The 23330-nt window shown below is 45.0% G+C and overlaps 1 long non-coding RNA gene across 1 annotated transcript in view; it reads right to left on the reverse strand.

Moving 5' to 3' along the window:
- LOC138638171 (uncharacterized) overlaps positions 1-23330 on the reverse strand; it is a 280719-nt gene that overhangs the window by 228989 nt on the left and 28400 nt on the right. Inside the window, exon 2 of the long non-coding RNA XR_011312460.1 lies at positions 15369-15676. This is a non-coding gene — a long non-coding RNA (uncharacterized lncRNA). The remainder of the gene's footprint in view (positions 1-15368; positions 15677-23330) is intronic.

Here is a 23330-nt window from a genome sequence, read left to right on the forward strand (position 1 = left end):
GCTCTGATCTCCTCAGCACCTGCTCTTCTGAGGGTGCAGGAATAGAATTATCTCTAGTATCTGTGGTGGCAGGCAAAGTACAGTCTCTATTGTCTGTTGGTACAGAGACTGGAGCAGTAACTGCAATTGGCACAGATGGGTAGTAACCAGAAACAAAAAGTTGTGGGACCATTAGGAAGACATCAGAAAGATTTGGTTGAACCCTGGGTTCACTTACAGGTACATAAGTAGTCACAATCTGCTGTTGAGGTGTAGGCTGGTTTGGCAGCTCCTTTTTAATGCAAATTTTCAAGCGATTGATTTTTGTACTACATAGACTTTCGATTCAGGGTAAGGAATGGCAATAATGGTGTATGGTTCTGTTTCCCAGAGTGAATCTAGTTTTCCCGAATGGTGAAACTTCTTCAGCCATACTTTATCTCTAACCAGTAATGGCTGTGCTTGAGCTTGCAAGTTGTATTCTCCTTGTTGTCTTCTTCGAGCTCTTCACATGCGACAATCCAAAATCTCTTGCGCTTCAAGCATTCTACACTGATGTTCGGAAACCCAATCGGTTTTTGGCAAAGGGTTCATGAAATCTGGCACTCGAATTCCTAGTGCACAGTCCAGTGGTAGTTGACCTTGTCTTCCAAACATGAGATAGAAAGGTGAATAACCTGTAGAGCAATTGGTGGTGCTATTGTAGAGGGTGGGCCATTTATATGGATACACCTAAATAAAATGGGAATGGTTGGTGATATCAACTTACTGTTTGTGGCAGCAATTGTATATGCTGTGAAGATACGAGATGGGCAGCATCTGAAACAACAGATACTGGAAGCCTGTGCCATTTCTTATGCGGAGTTGCTATCAGTATGTCAAGAGTGGGAGAAGAGGGCTACATTGACAATCCAACACAATGGGCAGCACTTTGAACACATTTTTTAAGTGGTAATAAACTTTTAAATAACTCATGAAAGAATAAAGTTACGTTAAAACTAAGCACTCCATTGGTTTTTCTTGTGAAATCCTCAATAAGTTTGCAAGAGGATTGTGAAGACCACAGCAGTGTTTTTAATACTTTCCTTAGTTAAATAAGATTTGGTTCAGGTAATCACCTAATCAGAAGCACATTAAGTAGAATCCGAGTACCCCACGGCCCTAGCGGGTGTTGCATTTCTGACATCACGAACAGGATGGACCGACCCTGTAAGCTGGGTCCTGTGCACCCTAGACTTTATTAAACTGTGTGATAACTGCCATTTTTCACACCACGCAGCGTGCGAGGAGCAGAGGAGGTGTGTCTTCATGGGCGGAGCCAGAGAAAGAGCGCAAAGGGAAGCTGTGCTCCGTGCTCTGCCATCAGCTGGCAAAAAAGCAGGAGGTCCTGGACTTTAAAAAACAGAAGGAGCACCGTCCAGACCACCGATGGAGCAGCCGCTCACTCTGTTAACAAAACGCAGGGTGTTATGATAAGGTAATTCAGTACCACAATGGACATAGAGGTCAGAGCACATACAGTGACCTGACAATAACCCAAAAACATTGAACGAGCTCAGAGACGTGGGAACTCTGCTGACCGCAATCCCTAATCCTCTCCAACCACACTAGATGCAGCCGTGGATTGCGCCTAACACTCCCTATGCAACTCGGCACAGCCTGAGAAACTAGCTAGCCTGAAGATAGAAAACAAGCCTACCTTGCCTCAGAGAAATACCCCAAAGGAAAAGGCAGCCCCCACATATAATGACTGTGAGTTAAGAAGAAAAGACAAACGTAGAGATGAAATAGATTTAGCAAAGTGAGGCCCGACTTTCTGAACAGAGCGAGGATAGGAAAGGTAACTTTGCAGTCAACACAAAACCCTACAAAAACCACGCAAAGGGGGCAAAAAGACCCTCCGTACCGAACTAACGGCACGGAGGTACACCCTCTGCGTCCCAGAGCTTCCAGCAAGCAGGAAAAAACAAATAGACAAGCTGGACAGAAAAAACAGCAAACAAAATAGCAAAGCAGAACTTAGCTATGCAGAGCAGCAGGCCACAGGAACGATCCAGGAGGAAACAGGTCCAATACTAGAACATTGACTGGAGGCCAGGATCAAAGCACTAGGTGGAGTTAAATAGAGCAGCACCTAACGACTTCACCACATCACCTGAGGAAGGAAACTCAGAAGCCGCAGTACCACTTTCCTCCACCAACGGAAGCTCACAGAGAGAATCAGCCGAAGTACCACTTGTGACCACAGGAGGGAGCTCTGCCACAGAATTCACAACAGTACCCCCCCTTGAGGAGGGGTCACCGAACCCTCACCAGAGCCCCCAGGACGACCAGGATGAGCCATATGAAAGGCACGAACAAGATCGGGAGCATGGACATCAGAGGCAAAGACCCAGGAATTATCTTCCTGAGTATAACCCTTCCACTTAACCAAATACTGGAGTTTCCGTCTTGAAACACGAGAATCCAAAATCTTCTCCACAATATACTCCAACTCCCCCTCCACCAAAACCGGGCAGGAGGATCAACAGATGGAACCATAGGTGCCACGTATCTCCGCAACAATGACCTATGGAATACGTTATGTATGGAAAAAGAATCTGGAAGGGTCAGACGAAAAGACACAGGATTAAGAACCTCAGAAATCCTATACGGACCAATGAAACGAGTTTTAAACTTAGGAGAGGAAACCTTCATAGGAATATGACGAGAAGATAGCCAAACCAAATCCCCAACACGAAGTCGGGGACCCACACAGCGTCTGCGATTAGCGAAACGTTGAGCCTTCTCCTGGGACAAGGTCAAATTGTCCACTACATGAGTCCAAATCTGCTGCAACCTGTCCACCACAGTATCCACACCAGGACAGTCCGAAGACTCAACCTGCCCTGAAGAGAAACGAGGATGGAACCCAGAGTTGCAGAAAAACGGCGAAACCAAGGTAGCCGAGCTGGCCCGATTATTAAAGGCGAACTCAGCCAAAGGCAAAAAGGACACCCAGTCATCCTGATCAGCAGAAACAAAGCATCTCAGATATGTTTCCAAGGTCTGATTGGTTCGTTCGGTCTGGCCATTAGTCTGAGGATGGAAAGCCGAGGAAAAAGACAAGTCAATGCCCATCCTACCACAAAAGGCTCGCCAAAACCTCGAAACAAACTGGGAACCTCTGTCAGAAACGATATTCTCTGGAATGCCATGTAAACGAACCACATGCTGGAAGAACAATGGCACCAAATCAGAGGAGGAAGGTAATTTAGACAAGGGTACCAAATGGACCATCTTAGAGAAGCGATCACAGACCACCCAAATGACTGACATCTTTTGAGAGACGGGAAGATCTGAAATAAAATCCATAGAGATATGTGTCCAAGGCCTCTTCAGGACCGGCAAGGGCAAAAGCAACCCACTGGCACGAGAACAGCAGGGCTTAGCCCGAGCACAAATCCCACAGGACTGCACAAAAGAACGCACATCCCGCGACAGAGATGGCCACCAAAAGGAACTAGCCACTAACTCTCTGGTACCAAAGATTCCAGGATGACCAGCCATCACCGAACAATGAACCTCAGAGATAACTTTATTCGTCCACCTATCAGTGACAGTTTCTCAGCTGGGCAACGATCAGGTTTATTAGCCTGAAATTTTTGCAGCACCCGCCGCAAATCAGGGGAGATGGCAGACACAATTACTCCCTCTTTGAGGATACGCGCCGGCTCAGATAAACCCGGAGAGTCAGGCACAAAACTCCTAGACAGAGCATCCGCCTTCACATTTTTAGAGCCCGGAAGGTACGAAATCACAAAGTCAAAACGGGCAAAAAACAGCGACCAACGAGCCTGTCTAGGATTCAACCGCTTGGCAGACTCGAGATAAGTCAAGTTCTTATGATCAGTCAAGACCACCACGCGATGCTTAGCTCCTTCAAGCCAATGACGCCACTCCTCGAATGCCCACTTCATGGCCAGCAACTCTCGATTGCCCACATCATAATTTCGCTCAGCAGGCGAAAACTTCCTGGAAAAGAAGGCGCATGGTTTCATCACCGAGCAATCAGAACTTCTCTGCGACAAAACAGCCCCTGCTCCAATCTCAGAAGCATCAACCTCGACCTGGAATGGAAGCAAAACATCTGGTTGACACAACACAGGGGCAGAAGAAAAACAACGCTTCAACTCTTGAAAAGCTTTCACAGCAGCAGAAGACCAATTGACCACATCAGCACCCTTCTTGGTCAAAATCGGTCAATGGTTTAGCAATACTAGAAAAATTGCAGAGGAAGCGACGATAAAAATTAGCCAAGCCCAGGAACTTTTGCAGACTTTTCAGAGATGTCGGCTGAGTCCAATCATGGATGGCTTGGACCTTAACAGGGTCCATCTCGATAGTAGAAGGGGAAAAGATGAACCCCAAAAATGAAACCTTCTGAACACCAAAGAGACACTTTGATCCCTTCACAAACAAAGAATTAGCACGCAGGACCTGAAACACCATTCTGACCTGCTTCACATGAGACTCCCAATCATCCGAGAAGATCAAAATGTCATCCAAGTACACAATCAGGAATTTATCCAGGTACTCTCGGAAGATGTCATGCATAAAGGACTGAAACACTGATGGAGCATTGGCAAGTCCGAATGGCATTACTAGATACTCAAAATGGCCCTCGGGCGTATTACATGCAGTTTTCCATTCATCGCCTCGCTTAATACGCACAAGATTATACGCACCACGAAGATCTATCTTGGTGAACCAACTAGCCCCCTTAATCCGAGCAAACAAATCAGATAACAACGGCAAGGGGTACTGAAATTTAACCGTGATCTTATTTAGAAGGCGGTAATCTATACAAGGTCTCAGCGAACCATCCTTCTTGGCTACAAAAAAGAACCCTGCTCCTAATGGCGACGATGACGGGCGAATATGCCCCTTCTCCAAGGACTCCTTCACATAACTCCGCATAGCGGCGTGCTCAGGCACAGATAAATTAAACAGTCGACCTTTTGGGAATTTACTACCAGGAATCAAATCGATAGCACAATCACAATCCCTATGCGGAGGTAGGGTATCGGACTTGGGCTCATCAAATACATCCCGGTAATCAGACAAGAACTCTGGAACCTCAGAAGGGGTGGATGACGAAATAGTCAGAAATGGGACATCACCATGTACCCCCTGACAACCCCAGCTGGACACAGACATGGATTTCCAATCTAATACTGGATTATGGACTTGTAGCCATGGCAACCCCAACACGACCACATCATGCAGATTATGCAACACCAGAAAGCGAATAACCTCCTGATGTGCAGGAGCCATGCACATGGTCAGCTGGGTCCAGTACTGAGGCTTATTCTTGGCCAAAGGCGTAGCATCAATTCCTCTCAATGGAATAGGACACTGCAAGGGCTCCAAGAAAAACCAACAACGCCTAGCATACTCCAAGTCCATCAAATTCAGGGCAGCGCCTGAATCCACAAATGCCATGACAGAATACGATGACAAAGAGCAGATCAAGGTAACGGACAGAAGAAATTTTGACTGTACCGTACCAATGGTGGCAGACCTAGCGAACCGCTTAGTGCACTTAGGACAATCAGAGATAGCATGAGTGGAATCACCACAGTAGAAACACAGCCCATTCAGACGTCTGTGTTCTTGCCGTTCAACTCTGGTCAAAGTCCTATCGCACTGCATAGGCTCAGGTTTAAGCTCAGGTAATACCGCCAAATGGTGCACAGATTTACGCTCACGCAAGCGTCGACCGATCTGAATGGCCAAAGACATAGACTCATTCAGACCAGCAGGCATAGGAAATCCCACCATGACATCTTTAAGGGCTTCAGAGAGACCCTCCCTGAAAATAGCTGCGAGCGCACCTTCATTCCATTGAGTGAGTACGGACCACTTTCTAAATTTCTGACAATATACCTCTATCTCATCCTGACCCTAACACAGAGCCAGCAAATTTTTCTCTGCCTGATCCACTGAATTAGGTTCATCGTACAGCAATCCGAGAGCCAGGAAAAACGCATCGATATTACTTAATGCAGGATCTCCTGACGCAAGAGAAAATGCCCAGTCCTGAGGGTCGCCTCCTAATGATCCTAACTTGTTGAACTGGGTCACCAGAGGAGCGAGGTTTCAAAGCTAGAAATAGTTTACAATTATTTTTGAAACTCAGAAATTTAGTTCTATCTCCAAAAAACAAATCAGGAATAGGAATTCTCGGTTCTAACATAGAATTCTGAACCACAAAGTCTTGAATATCTTGTACTCTTGCCGTGAGCTGATCCACACATGAAGACAGACCTTTAATGTCCATCGCTACACCTGTGTCCTGAACCACCCAAATGTCTAGGGGAAAAAAAAGGCAAAACACAGTGCAGAGAAAAAAAAATGGTCTCAGCACTTCTTTTTTCCCTCTATTGAGAATCATTAGTACTTTGGGCCTCCAGTACTGTTATGATAAGGTAATTCAGTACCACAATGGACATAGAGGTCAGAGCACATACAGTGACCTGACAATAACCCAAAAACATTGAAAGAGCTCTGAGACGTGGGAACTCTGCTGACCGCAATCCCTAATCCTCTCCAACCACACTAGAGGCAGCCGTGGATTGCGCCTAACGCTCCCTATGCAACTCGGCACAGCCTGAGAAACTAGCTAGCTTGAAGATAGAAAATAAGCCTACCTTGCCTCAGAGGAAAAGGCAGCCCCCACATATAATGACTGTGAGTTAAGAAGAAAAGACAAACGTAGAGATGAAATAGATTTAGCAAAGTGAGGCCCGACTTTCTGAACAGAGCGAGGATAGGAAAGGTAACTTTGCGGTCAACACAAAACCCTACAAAAACCATGCAAAGGGGGCAAAAAGACCCTCCATACCGAACTAACGGCACGGAGGTACACCCTCTGCGTCCCAGAGCTTCCAGCAAGCAGGAAAAAACAAATAGACAAGCTGGACAGAAAAAACAGCAAACAAAATAGCAAAGCAGAACTTAGCTATGCAGAGCAGCAGGCCACAGGAACGATCCAGGAGGAAACAGGTCCAATACTAGAACATTTACAATATAAAGTGACTAGCACACTCCAGGGTGTTGTGATGCAAAAAAGTGGGGATTTATTACATACAGTAAATCACAAACGTTTCGGTCGATACTGGACCTTCATCAGTGTGCTAGGTATAATTGTATACTTGTATGGCCCCAAAAACAATAGAATACTCGTATTTGCATCAATCAGACATGCTGGAAGAAAAGCAACAAGCCGGGAAGAAACAGAACCAGGCTGGTCAACTGACGGTGAGTCAGAATAATGGGTGGCGCTGAGGCTTAAAAGAGCTGTCAGTACGCCGGGACACTAGGGATAAATGCGGTATCCACCGCTAATAGAGTGTGCTAGTCACTTTATATTGTATACGTTCAGGTTTGGGCACCTATAACTGTGCACCTCCCCTATTTAGGCTGTGCTTAGCATCTTCTATATCACAATACTAGAACATTGACTGGAGGCCAGGATCAAAGCACTAGGTGGAGTTAAATAGAGCAGCACCTAACGACTTCACCACATCACCTGAGGAAGGAAACTCAGAAGCTGCAGTACCACTTTCCTCCACCAACGGAAGCTCACAGAGAGAATCAGCCGAAGTACCACTTGTGACCACAAGAGGGAGCTCTGCCACAGAATTCACAACAGCAGGGCCTGGCTGAGGTTCACTGGGGGGAAGAGAAAATGTCCATTCCAGGTGGAGGTTCAGTGGCGGCCGCAGTCCCCATGATACAGCCAGATCCAGCGGCAGCTGCAGCCACAGCTTCCATAATGCCGTTATCAATGCTGTACATACCGGGAGCAACCTGGTTACCACAATACTCAGGGAAGCCACACACCCTGAGCCAGAGGAGAGACTCTGCAATTTGTTTGACCTGTACCCCCTGTCTGAGAATCAAAAAGTCAGCATCCTCACTGGCCAGTTAACTGGTGCAGCTCAGAGGAAAGTAAAGTCCTGGCTGGACACCAATAAAAGAATTGTTAAACAAATCTTGGCCAGGCTGAAGGACACTTTTGACACCTGCACTGCAGGAGAGATAAAAATGAGATTCAAAGGGTGCAGGACAGTATACAGGACTATGCACTTAATCTCCAGGAGGCCATTAAGCGAGTTGACCCCGACAGTGTGCAAGATGGGGATAGGTTGTTAAAGGAGCAATTTATTGAGGGACTCCTGTCCAGCACTCACAGAACACAGCTGCGCACCTTGGCCCTAAAAAATCCTGACTTGGACTTTCCACACTTTAAAGATAGGGCCATCCGGGTGCTGCATAAACCAAATTCCAGCTGCACAGTGCCCCCTAGGTGCCCGGAAATTACATACCACCAGAAAGTGGCATCCTTTCCCCCAGAGCCATGTGGAAGCCGACGCGCAGACCCTGGCTAATGAGCCTGCTGCAGGACTGCATCTCCAGGGCCAGGAGCTGAAAAAAGTGTGGCTGCACTAACCAAAACCATGCAGTCCATGCAAATGTCCCCAAAGGAGAAGATCCAGCTGGCCTCCAGTCCAGATGACGTCCCATGGCAACAGCAGAAGAGGATCCCACCGACCAGAGGGAGAGACAACGATCGCTACGACCAGGACGGACGACACATTTGTTGCCATTGCAACAAGGCGGGACACAAAATTCTGCAATTTAAAAGATCAACCTCCGGAAGCAGAGGGCCAGCCCCAGGAGTAAGATGACCAGGCACACAAAGCTGGCAAGACAAGTACGTTGGAGGAAGACTGGTCCTCCCAGTTGTGATTGAAGGCATCCCCATGAATTCTTTACTGGATACCGGCTCCCAGGTGACTACTATGCCATATATTCTTTACATTTTCATCTTTTCATTTTTTTCATTTTTTTCATTTTTGTTTATTTTCATCTTTGGTTTTCTTATTTTTCACTTCATTATTTTTTCATTTTATTTTATTTTTTATTTATTTAATTTTCATTACGTTTATCCGCAAACGTTTTTACATTCTTGATTCGACCGTTTTTATTTCTACATCAATATGAAGACTTTATTTCACTTTCATTATATACCATATTTTCAATTTTATTTCTTTTTCTATTCTTCATCTTTTATTTTATTTTACTTTATATATTCATTTTTTATTTTCATCTTTAATTCTATTTTTATATTTTTACTCACTTATATTTTTACTTTTTTCCCCTCATTTTTATTCTGTACTCCTTCCCTTTGTTCTTATTCTCCTTTTTCTTTCCATTCCCCTTTTATGAACACCCCCCCCCCCCCCCCACATCTCTGATTCTAATTGTTGTACCAACATTTCTCAGCCCCCTGCGTTCCGCTCTTTACCCACTTAAGGCCACCTAATGGTGACTACCTTGTGCCATCCTCTAGAGTCATTACTAAGGTAAAACTGGGCCGCAGACTTGTAAGTACACCCATTAATAAAATACCCAAGGTAAACTTCTGCGCAAGCGCTCTATAGCCCTGCCGCCTGAAGCACATAACGCATGCCCCAGGCTTTCCACTTGCCATGCAGCCGCACTTCGGCCCCGGCGCTCACTGCGCAGGCGCTGAGACAGCGCGCGCATCACTGCGGGTCAAGCCTCTTTTCAGCCCTCAGGAGCTGCGCGCTAAGGTGCGCATGCCTGGATATTGCAGCACAGGCGCTCTATTTAAAGCGCAATTATCCACCATGTGAGCCAGTGCATCACCAAATAGACGGACACTCTGTTCCTGAACCCTGCCTGGAGCTGGTAATTTCATTTGGCTTATTCATATCATCTTACCATTCTTGCCCTTTTATATAACTGTATATGATCTGTGTACTTATTCATGACCTTTCCTTTCTTTCCCTTTAGCCTTATTGGGACTCTCCTCCTATATATCTCTTTCTCCTACTCACTCTCCTTACAAAAGGTCAGTATATTATATTGGCGGCTTGATCGTTCTACCTGCTTTTACTTAGTTTATAAGTTGGATTTAATATAAATACATTCTTTTGAATGGTCCCTGCACTTTCCTGTACCTATGGGACTTAAATTTGCTTATGTTAATCTGTGGCAATCTAAGACATGTCCTTTTTGGATCCTTACGGATCCAGATCAAATATGTATATAGCTGTATATAATTCCTGTATATTTTGACCGGAGGTTATTGGTTCTTTCTTCTTTTTATGTATATGTGGATTTCACCTGTTCATTTGTATTTAAACACATGTACAGTATATTTGTACAGCACACTCACACATTATATTTGTTTTGCGTGGGGTTTTGACAACGACCGTACCTGGTCGAAACGTTAACCTTGTTGTCTGCAGTCATTATTTCTTTGAAAATTACTTGGAGATGCTTGTACACGTGAATAAAGCAACAAAACTTTCTGCATAAAACGCAAATACTTGAGTGCGGCTGTTTTTCTCTTTTATATATTCTTTATAAATGGTAATATTACTCTGATATTACCCGCGGCACAGATAATGACCTGACAGTAGACACCAGTAATGGTCAGCCTTTGCCACAAGTGGAGTATAAGGAGGTGACCATTAAAAGGGGCGAGTAGAATTGAAAGCCCAAAGGCTGATAATTGTAGATATTGATCGGCGAGATCATCTAATGGTGGACTTGTGTTTTGAAATGCGGTCTCGGATATGTTGGGTAGTCTCTCCAACATATCCGAGACCGTCAGCGGTTTTCCTTGCGGTCGCAGCAGCACCTCTATGGCAGTCACCATATATTAAGTGGGTTTTCTTTATCCGGCGCTCCACATTGTGCAAAAGGATTTTTTCTCTTGAAAAAGGCTTCACAGCCGAAACGTTGAGAGACTAAAAGGATTAAATATTGTGTCCATACAGAGTATAAGAGATGTATATCTGATGATGGAAATATAACCCACGTCCTTTTTGAAGCATGAGGATATATGGAAATTTACCATTTTGAAAATATCTTTGTTGGAAATTCACCGTTATTTCTGAAATAAAATTAATAATAAGAGACTTTCTGAGTATCTAATAGTGTGCCGGAGTTTTTTCACAATATTGTTATTTAGTCCTGAGCACCTCTTAACAAACAGTGAGCACCTTTTCTACCGTTATTCTTACTTCAGATGAAATAAGCTGGAGGTCCTACTTCGTGAAAGATTCTACTGGATTGGCATGAGGAAAGCCATTGAGAAGTGGTGCCCAGAATGTGGCCCATGCAACCTGCACAGGAAAGACCGGAACAGCCAGAGAGCTCTCATGCAGCCCATTATCACCAAACAACCACTTGAACTGGTGGTTTTAGATCACGTGAAGTTAACCCTGAGTAGGACTGGCTACACCTACGCTCTGACCATAGTGGACCATTATTCAAGGTTCCTAGTTGTCGTGCCTGTCAAAGACCAAACAGCAAAGACAGCAGCCAAAGCGTTTCAAGAACACTTTTGTCGACCGCATGGTTACCCTGAACGAGTGCTCACCGACCAAGGCCCAGCCTTTGAGGCAGAAATGTTCCAGGAGTTCTGTAACCTTTCCAGTTGCAAGAAGATCAGGACGACACATATCATCTGCAGACAAATGGCATGTGTGAGAAAATGAACCAGGTGGTAATTGATCTGTTGAAGACCTTGCCCCTGGACGAGAGAAACCTGTGGCCAGAGAAGTTGTGGGTCTGGTAGATCTATACAATCATATCCCGGTGAACTCTACCAACTGCACACCCGCCTACCTAATGAGAGCAAGACCTGGTAAGTTACCCATTGATTTCGACATGGGAGTCCTATCACCTGAAATGACATAATCAGATGCAGACTTGGATACAGAGCGGCAGCAGCAATACCGCAAAGTACAAGAGTGCGTAAAGAAGAGTTTGTCCCAAGCAAGACAGAGGCAGGAGAGAAACTATAATCAGCATGCCCCTGCAGTTCCCTTGTTACCTAGAGAACAAGTTTTCAAAAGAAAGAGGAGGATGCACAAACTAGATGATCAGTGAGAGGTAGAGCCATACACCATTATGCCTTCAAACTTTGATAACACCAGGGTGTGTCTCATCAGTAACGATGGAGAAGAAACCTCAATGGCAGTGTCAAGGGATAATCTAAAACCATACCCTGGCCAACTGAAGGAGAGGATTGAAAATCAAGACATTCCTCAGCCAACAGAAGAAGTGGAGGAAAAGATCAGCACAGTACTCGGCAAGTTCCCTCCACACTGGACAAAAGTGAACCAGGTCATAGTTGGGACCGTTTTGACCTTTCCCCAGCTAGTAGTGCCAGAAAGAGATGTGACCCCAGACCAACCTGAAGACCAGTGGGCTCAAGCAGCAGATACCGCACTAGCAGCGGAGCAAGAGAATCCACCCCCTGCCAGCGGTGAATCTGTCATGCCCACGGTGAGCAACAGTAGTCATAGAAAATCAGGTATACCTGTGCTACGTAGAATCACCCATAGCGTAGACAATAGAGAGTGCACTACACCAGTGGTAGCAAGCACAGTGAATCTGGTTAGGTCACTAGCAATACCTGTACTGCATAGATCCACCCGTAGTACCAGAGGTCAGGTCCCAGCCCAGCATAGGGACTAAAATGTCAATGTATTAATAATGTAAATAAGTTGAAATGTATGTGATTGCAACCACCTAGCATATGAGCCTACCGAGACTCTGTAAGAACTTTTAAAAATATTCTTTATAACCTATTGAAGGACAATTGGGTCACAGGACTATGTGTGGTCAGGACCTTCATTGTATACAGTTCCCCGACCTGACGTAAATATAAACCGTCAGCATGGCTGAAGAGCCAGAAAACCTCAAGCCCAGAGACCCGTAGCCACGCCCAAGAACGAAGCAAAGGTGGGTTGTAGTGGTTCCCACCGTGGAAACTCAAAAGTCCATATGGTAACGCAGATGAACCAGTGTTGCTCTTAGGAACTTAATTGACACATTCTTATCGTTTTCAAGGTTTTTGTAATTTCTTTATCTTTTTAAAATCTTGTAATAGTTCTAATTGTTCGCCTGGACACATGGAGGCACAGCAGCATACGAGAGCCTGGAGTCACCACGAGGGTGTGACACCTTGAACAGGCTCAAGCTACCTGCCATTCGGGTAGTGCTTCATTTAGTGGACAGACTTAGAGAGGGACTTGAGCAGAACTAAAAGCACCAAGCACCCAGAGAACAGCGCAGCAGGGAGGCTTCCAACCCTACCTGGCTAGGTGGATCCTGAATTGCTTCCAGGTTGCCCGGCTCTCCATCACCAGCTTTGATTTGTGCCACGGAATGCACCTACAACCTGGGACTAAAGGTAAAGAAAACTGCAAAACTTGAGTCCTCTAGTTATTCCTGCACCCTCTATCCTGCACCCTAACACTTTAGATAAATGACCTCTTCCTGGCTCCAGGGAGAATGGTGCCTGGAAGATAACTCTGCCTCCAGAGTTTATTTTACATGATGGGGAGTTACCAGTGCTTTATTACAACAATATTGCAGCCCTGTCTGCTTGTGAGATGGAAGATAAAGCTGAGAGGAACCTGCAGATGTGTCAGGTATAATCACACACAGCTCTGCAGTGAGATCAGGAGAGCAGAGAGCGACCATTGCAGATCACACTGTTAACTCTCCCTTATATTTAAAATAAGCTCTGGAGGCAGAGTTACCTTCTAGGCAACATCAGCCCCAGAGACTGGAAAATGTCATTCATATAAAGTGATAAAAGATGATTTCTCAGCAACAAGACATCTGATATGAGACACACATGTATGACTTGTTCAGGAGTCTATAAGCTGTATGCCCATATTAATAGTTTAGATAGGTCAAATGTGGTGACAGATTCCCTTTAAGAAAGAGCCTAAATCTTCATCAAATCCTGAGTGTGTGAATAAACTTTTAGAAATTTTATGACAAGAAAAATAAGCAATAGACCGAGTTCTTTAACAGAGTTAAAGGGGGGCATAGGTTTACTTCAGGCATCCAAAAGACTCTACAGTTTGATGAGTAATATCAAATAGAATAATCACACTGTCATAAGAGCTGGTAAGACAGCTATCTGCCAAGGAGAAACCTAATGTACTTTCTACTGTAACTCACACAGATGTGTGAAACTACAAGAGAGCTACCACAAACTTTTAACCAGATTGAATAAAATGCCAGTATTAGTCCATCATAGAAGTCTCTCTGACTTAAAATCATACTCAAAAAAACAAGCATATACAGGTAGCTTCTCATATATTTGGTGGATTACCCCTTGATTGATTAAGACATGCTGGAAGGAAATAAAGAACAAAATTAACAAAATCTGTTCCGTTAAAACTCAACTGTCACTAAAATAAATTTTTTTAGCCTTTCCATCTAACGGCCCTAATTTGATAATAGATGAGAGGGAAGCAATTTTTTAACAGCTGTCAAGCTTATAATACAACTTATGTGGCTCCCGAGTTCGTAACCAAAAAACGAACAATGGTACAACAAAGCCAATCTAAACGTTAAATCGCATGAAAGGTAACTTCACCGCATATTGATATTTTGCCCTCTCCAAAGCCTAAACTCATTGATAACCTCTTCTACTACACTTTACACTTTGTTTATTTTGAAACAACTTTAGGGTATGTGCAGTCATTTAGGAATTGGCAGCGCTTTGGACGCAGCACATGTTCGCTGCTTCCAAAGCGCTGCCGACTACTGAATGCAGGTGAATCTGCATGTGTTCATTGAACCATGCGGAGTCATCACGTCCAATACATTATATGGGTGAAATTTATCTTGCGGAGTCTCACGGCATCTCCTCAAGATAAATAGACATGCTGTAGTGTGGAAAGATGCGCTGCATGTCCATCTTCGCAGGTGAGCCGCGGGCGTCTGTGCAGCCATAGTAGGCATGGGATTTCTTGAAATCCCATTCACTATGCTGTAATATCTGGACGTTGTGGGTTGGACGCTGCACAACCTGAAGCGTTTACTGATCGTCTGCACATACCCTCAGATGTCTTCCTTTTCTATCTGATAATTACAGATCCATACAAACTGAATGTACTATCAGAATTAAACTGTTCAGATTCCCTTCCAACCCACCCACTACTCCCCATCTCTATAATTTTTAAAGTATATAATTCAGGATATTCAGGTTTTCCTGTAAACATTTATTCAGATGTATCTTCAATGTTTGTATCATGTTGTATTATGAAATCTTCAATGAAAAATTACTGAAAATCTAACCACATTGATCAGACCTCAATTTATATATATATATATATATATATATATATATATATATATATATTTCTTTATAAATCCAAACAATTATTTTAGCACCTTCTAAAGCAAGTCTTTCATGAAATTCATTCTAAGTCCCATCAAAGTGCAATATTTGTTTTAAAAGCCCATATGCAAATAAACCTAAAAGCAAAACTTACCATTAGGTGCTTAGTACAGCTCTGTAAGGGGGATATTTGATAGGTTAAATGTCTTGAAATGTTCCAAGGAAAGTTAGTAAAGCAAAGGTCCAACCTTATTCATGATGGCTCAAAAAGAATGGCCATGCCCTTCCTTAAACGTGGAGATATCTTTTAATGATAAGACTTGGTGTTTCCTGTCTCACTCCATTCCCGTCTTCTCTTGGTATGCATCTTCATGGTTTTTTTGTGCTGCACTCAAATCTTAGTTGACGTGTTATTTTTTGCTGAATAGAGTATAATAGCAGGGTGAAAAATTCCCATTCAGGCTAAAAGAAAAGACATTTGAAAAAAAGAGATTAATTAACCATTTAGAATGAAACGTGCATGGTGCTGTTTTTAGCAGCAAACAGATGACAGACCCTAAAAGTGTGAATGAAAATCAAAGCAAAATGGAAACTGGGACAGCAACATGAAAATACTTGTTTTATCATTCTTAATGAAAGAAGTATCATGCAGATGCCAGTCAAGCAGAAGCTCTATATAATGAAAGCCTCAACATAATGGATGCAACTGGCTGTGCAAAATCAGCATTTCATACAAACACATTCAATGCACATGTGCATCTCACATCTATAATATAACGCTGGGAGCGTCACTCTGTCCGAAGCCTCTATAGACTGCGCAGGCGCAAGCGCCGGTGCAGTCTGGGCCTCACAGAGTGACGCTCCCGGGAGATCGCGGTGTGCGTTCACACTGAACGCACACCGCGATCTCCAACAGAGAAGCAGGGACCGCCAGGAGGGTGAGTATCGGCCATATTCACCTGTCCCCGTTCCATCGCTGAGCGCCGCCATCTTCCCAGTCTTCGGCCTGCAACCTTCAGTTCAGGGGGCGCGATGACGCGCTTAATGCGCGCCAGCGCCGCCCTCTGACTGAACAGTCACGGCCAGGAGACCGGGAAGATGGCGGCGCTCAGCGATGGAACGCAGGACAGGTGAATATAGTAAGTGCTGGGGGGCCTGAGCTGGCGGCGATACCGGCACCTGACCCCCACAGCGTGCCGGTGTCCCCGCCTGCTCAGGCCCCCCAGCACTCGGCGCCGAGCGGGTCAGAGGCAGTATGGGGACGCAGGATGGAGCAGCACATAAGGATGGGGACGCAGGATGGAGCAGCACATAAGGATGGGGACGCAGGATGGAGCAGCACATAAGGATGGGGATGCAGGATGCAGCAGCACATAAGGATGGGGACGCAGGATGGAGCAGCACATAAGGATGGGGACGCAGGATGCAGCAGCACATAAGGATGGGGACGCCTGATGGAGCAGCACATAAGGATGGGGACGCAGGATGCAGCAGCACATAAGGATGGGGACGCAGGATGGAGCAGCACATAAGGATGGGGACGCAGGATGGAGCAGCACATAAGGATGGGGACGCAGGATGGAGCAGCACATAAGGATGGGGACGCAGGATGGAGCAGCACATAAGGATGGGGACGCAGGATGGAGCAGCACACAAGGATGGGGACGCAGGATGCAGCAGCACATAAGGATGGGGACACAGGATGCAGCAGCACATAAGGATGGGGACGCAGGATGGAGCAGCACATAAGGATGGGGACGCAGGATGGAGCAGCACATAAGGATGGGGACGCAGGATGGAGAAGCACATAACAGGATGGGTGCAGCGCATGACAGGATGGGGACGCAGGATGGGAGCAGCGCATGACAGGATGGGGACGCAGGATGGGAGCAGCGCGTGACAGGATGGGGACGCAGGATGGGAGAAGCGCATGACAGGATGGGGACACAGGATGGGAGCAGCGCATGACAGGATGGGGACGCAGGATGAAGCAGCACATGACAGGATGGGGACGCAGGATGGAGCAGCACATAAGGATGGGGACACAGGATGGGTGCAGCGCATGACAGGATGGGGACTCAGGATGGGAGCAGCGCATGACAGGATGGGGACGCAGGATGGAGCAGCACATGACAGGATGGGGACGCAGGATGGAGCAGCATATGACAGGATGGGGACGCAGGATGGAGCAGCACATGACAGGATGGGGACGCAGGATGGAGCAGCACATGACAGGATGGGGACGCAGGATGGGAGCAGCGCATCACAGGATGGGAGCAGCGCATCACAGGATGGGGACGCAGGATGGGAGCAGCTCATGACAGGATGGGGACGCAGGATGGAGCAGCGCATGACAAGATGGGGATGCAGGATGGAGCAGCGCATGACAGGATGGGGACGCAGGATGGAGCAGCACATGACAGGATGGGGACGCAGGATGGGAGCAGCGCATCACAGGATGGGAGCAGCGCATCACAGGATGGGGACGCAGGATGGGAGCAGCGCATGACAGGATGGGGACGCAGGATGGAGCAGCACATGACAGGATGGGGACGCAGGATGGAGCAGCGCATGACAGGATGGGGACGCAGGATGGAGCAGCACATGACAGGATGGGGACGCAGGATGGAGCAGCGCATGACAGGATGGGGACGCAGGATGGAGCAGCACATGACAGGATGTGGACGCAGGATGGAGCAGCGCATGACGGGATGGGGACGCAGGATGGAGCAGCACATACCAGGATGGAGACCATATACCAATGTAAATGCTCGCCACCCGGGCGTAGAACGGGTTCAATAGCTAGTACTATATATGGGGCCAGTAGGAATACCACTAATGATAAAGAACAGATTACATATTCTTGTATACAGATATACTGTATATATCAGGGGTGTCAAACTGCATTCCTCGAGGGCCTCAAACCATGCGTGTTTTCAAGATTTCCTTAGCTTTGCACAAGGTGCTGTAATCATTGTGTGTAGGTGATTAAATTATCACCTGTGCAATGCAAGGAAATCCTGAAAACATGACCTGTTTGCAGCCCTGGAGGAATGCAGTTTTACACCCCTGGTATATATCTTACTTCGCCATTGCACTTATTTTCATTGTTATTACATTTGGTATCATGAGATTTAAAAATATCCAAGCAAATATTTATTATTTTCCAAATTTTCACTACAAAAGTGGGACAAATTATGCCAGGTATAGGTGGAGGCGTGTAACAGTTGTGTGATGCGCCAAAATCATTAAGAGACATCCTCTTCTTACTGAATTTGATGCATTTTATTCCAGTGCTACTTCATTATGACTGGTATTTAAAGCGCCAGTCTTAATCAGTAGTATATATTTTTATATTGCTTTCACTGGTGAATGCCTCAGTAAAAGCTTTTGTTATGCAGAAAACGCAAAAGTTTAGTAAAACTTGTCATGCAGAAAACACATAAAGATTAGTGATGATCGAGCACTAAAATGCTCGAGCGCACAATACTTAGTCAAGCAGGTCAAATGCTCAGACGTGCTCGACTCGAGTAACGAGTATAATGGAAATCAATGGGAAACTCAAGCATTTTTCCAGGAGACCTAAACATGAGGTCTGAGGAGCCAGGAAAATAGCTAAAATAGATGGAAACAGCACTAAAATGTAATGGGGATACCATGGGGAATACGCCTGAATGCATGTCTGACTCTCAGGTCACTGCTGGTAACTAAATAAATAAATAATTTTAACATTACTTGCCAAATTAGCAATTCTCATTTTTTTTAATGACAGATTTTTAATGATTTGGGTCCTAATGAATCAGAAACATAATTTGCAAAATTTTTTCAAGTACTGATTTTTCAGAAATCATGGGGGTCCCAATGTTCAATTAAAATGACAATGACATGATTTCCTATTTTGTAAACATTCATTTTACAAACACAGCACAAAAAATTGGACCTAATTATAAAAATTATAAAATCTTAGTTGCTAGAAGCTAAAGATTAGGCGTCCCACAAAAAGGACATTGGTAGATAATGGGTTAAAAAAAATGACATGGAGTGCCCCTCATTTTTGATAACTAGCCAATATTATCAAGCTGGGAAGGTCCTTTTTGGTTATTTTGCCCTTCCCAGCCTAAAAATATCAACTTGCAGCTGCCCTAGAATTGGAGCATCACTTTAGATGTGCCAATTCTGGCACTTTGCCCGGGTCTCTTCCCAATTGCCCTGGTCCTATATAAACCCCCATGACATGATGTGGCCGGTCAATCACAGTAATACCAGTAGCCAACATGGCTACGGCATTACCATGAATGGCGGGCAATCCCATGTTTATTGGCTGTCTAACTGCTGCACAATATGCTGGCCTGAGACTCGAGCATAGCGTTTGAGCACCCGCGATACTCGAATGAGTAATGAGAATGCCCGAGAACCCCAATGCTCGATTGACTAGCATTTTCCTCACAAAAAAGTTATTTTAGCCCCAAAATTTGCATTTTCATAAGGGTAACAGGAGAAATTGCACTATACAATTTATTCTGCAATATCGCCTGAGTACTCTGATACCCCATATGTTGGGGAAATACAAATTTTGAGGCACAATACAAAACTCAGAAGGGAAGGGGTACCATATTGGAGTTCAGATTTTGCGCTGGAATGGCTTGAGATTGCCATGTCACATTGGCAGAGCCCCTGAAGTGTTCAGGGCCGGTTTTAGGTAAAGTGGGGCCCTAGGCAAAAGTTTAAAATGGAGTCCCAAATGCTCACATATTGCACATCACACTGAAGCATTTCTGTTGTATTTACATGCACTGTGTACAGGCCGCTAAACGAGTGTGATCAACAATATTGAAGTCGTTCAACGCTTGTTTCCTGACCTCTTTACAGCGGCTGAGAAAGAATGATGGAAACAGAATAATCACCATTAGATCAATCTGTCCCCATACAGTATGATGTTATTAGCAGCACATCTACAGTTTACACCAGCGATGTGCTGCTGAGAACAAGGATTTCTGTTCCGGCATATGCAATCCAATCACTCGATGAATAGGCAGCATTTTGCTTGTTTAGTATAATACACCCCATAGTCCTCCATATTATAATGAGCACCACAGTCCTCCATATTGTAAAATGCACACCCCATAGTCCTCCATATAATATAATGTTAATATTACAAATCCCAATATCATATTATCAGCCTGGAAAAAACACAAGTGTGTTAAGAATGACCAGACGGATCAAATCCGCTCCATATAGCATACATAAAAAAATAGGAGGAACCGGAGCATATGGAAAAACAGCTCTTTATTAATACAAACATTAAAAGTATCAGTAATATACAAGGTATATAAATTCCACTAAATAACGGAAGTAGGGGGGCGAAAAAACCCACTCCTCAAGGCACCCCACACTAAGCAATTGTTACATATACAGCTGAAGAGCACAAAGTGTGCTGTGCCCAAATAGAATAGCAAGCTAGTCAGCGGTAAATAACGGTAAATAGCGCCATGATCCGAACAAGTCGTACTGAGCGCAATAAAGAAACATTAGTAAGAAGTGACAGATTAGCTTACCAGCTCAGGGGGGGGGGGGCGAGGAGGGGAATCCCGCCGGAAAAAAGACCCCGACGCGCGTTTCGCGGCTCTTGCCACGCCGCTTCCTCAAGGGGATGTGAGAAGGAGCAGCCAGGACCTGCTAATAACCTTCCCGACCCCAGTCACATGTCCCTAACCGGCCAATCCTGGTGGCGCTAACGGCGCATGCGCCCGGCGATGGGAAGGTCCTCCATGGAGGCGCGGCATCAGGCACAGCACGAGCGCCCCGGGAATCAACCCAGGGCGATCACACAGGACACATAGACGCCCGCCCACATGGAGGAGCCGTCCATACACCAGGCAATGCGCACGGCCACCACAGAGGGAACAAGTACCGCAGATACTGAAGTCCAGCATGTGACCTCAATAACTCTGCCTGGCGCAGGGAAAGTACAGAACCCAAGACCGCAGGGTACCGAGGGGAAAGGGGAACTAGGGAACAGGAAGAACATAAGAAACGCAAATGCTGTAAGGATAACAATAATCCATAAAAGCTTGGAAATACTGCCTATCAAGCGGAAAAGATATGGCCAAGAGTATTATGTCATACTAGATGGCAGCCCGATTCTAAAGAATCGGGAGTCTAGAATCCATATATACTTTATTTATTCAAATGTAAGAATAATACAATTAATAAATAATAGTAAGAAAGAACAAAAATAATAGGCAGTATATGGAGAAAACACCAAACAAAAGTTCAAAATTGGTGTGAAAATGTCACTGAACCACTTCACAACTAAATATATATAGTTTTGGTAAATGGTATTATCATTTTTTTGACGAAATTCGGCAGGAGCTTGAAGAGCAACGTCACTGGGCCCGCCTCCACGCAGTAGAAACTTGCTGTGAGGTAAAAATTCAAAAATCACACCAAAATGGCGGGCGGAGTGTGTCACAGTACGGCACGTTTCTGATTGGTCACTCGCAGCAGGCGGCAACCAATCAGACACTGGACACTGTTGACGTCACTTATCTCCGGACATTAGCTCCGGACATTAGCTCCGGACATTAGCTCCGGACATTATCTCCGCACATTAGCTCCGGACATTAGTTCCGGACACTAGCTCCGGACAAAGCCACGGAAGTTGGCACAAATTGCAGGAAGTAGTATTCTAGGCAATTAATCTCCGGACATTAGCTCCGGACATTAGCTCCGGACATTAGCTCCGGACATTAGCTCCAGACATTAGCTCCGGACAAAGCCACGGAAGTTGGCACAAATTGCAGGAAGTAGTATTCTAGGCAATTATATATTAGACTAGATGGCAGCCCGATTCTAAAGAATCGGGAGTCTAGAATCCATATATACTTTATTTATTCAAATGTAAGAATAATACAATTAATAAATAATAGTAAGAAAGAACAAAAATAATAGGCAGTATATGGAGAAAACACCAAACAAAAGTTCAAAATTGGTGTGAAAATGTCACTGAACCACTTCACAACTAAATATATATAGTTTTGGTAAATGGTATTATCATTTTTTTGACGAAATTCGGCAGAAGCTTGAAGAGCAACGTCACTGGGCCCGCCTCCACGCAGTAGAAACTTGCTGTGAGGTAAAAATTCAAAAATCACACCAAAATGGCGGGCGGAGTGTGTCACAGTACGGCACGTTTCTGATTGGTCACTCGCAGCAGGCGGCAACCAATCAGACACTGGACACTGTTGACGTCACTTATCTCCGGACATTAGCTCCGGACATTAGCTCCGGACATTAGCTCCGGACAAAGCCACGGAAGTTGGCACAAATTGCAGGAAGTAGTATTCCAGGCAATTAATCTCCGGACATTAGCTCCGGACATTAGCTCCGGACATTAGCTCCGGACATTAGCTCCGGACAAAGCCACGGAAGTTGGCACAAATTGCAGGAAGTAGTATTCTAGGCAATTATATATTAGATACCGGATGAGACATTGACGCTGACACATATGGTGGCACATACATGACATGATTACATAATAAAAGGTAATAATGGTAGAGCATGTAAAGTAAGCAAGACAATAATATCACATCAATATATGTGTACAGCCATGATCCGACATAAGGCAAAATAATTGGAAATCATCATATAAGAATATGATGAGTCCATTGATGGTAGGCAAAATAAGAGGCAGGTCATTCTTGTCCGTAGTCCGTCGTAGATCTTAGGAGATGGCAAATACGATAAGCTATGATCCACATGACCAGGGAAGAGGGAAAGGAAATAGCAGTCCATGGAAGGCCCATAGATGAAAGTGATTACTGATAAGTGAAAAAACAAAAAACAAAGTTAAAAACAATATAAAAACAAGAAAATTAATCCGGCAGGAAAACGGATGGGCACCCATGTAAATAGGATCACTAGTTAAAGATAGGGAGCAAAGCTCAGGGATTCATTGAACTTAGGGTCCGTGTGCGGGAACATGTGCGGGACATTGGCGCGGCCAAGACAGTGTCCACGGTGTCAGATTTAAAAACAATCCCTCGACATTTTAGATCACATCACAATTGCAACTCTAAATTGCTTTCGGTCAGAGGGATTGACGTATTACACCTGG

Source organism: Ranitomeya imitator, chromosome 5 (assembly GCF_032444005.1).
Source record: "Ranitomeya imitator isolate aRanImi1 chromosome 5, aRanImi1.pri, whole genome shotgun sequence".
NCBI lineage: Eukaryota > Metazoa > Chordata > Amphibia > Anura > Dendrobatidae > Ranitomeya > Ranitomeya imitator.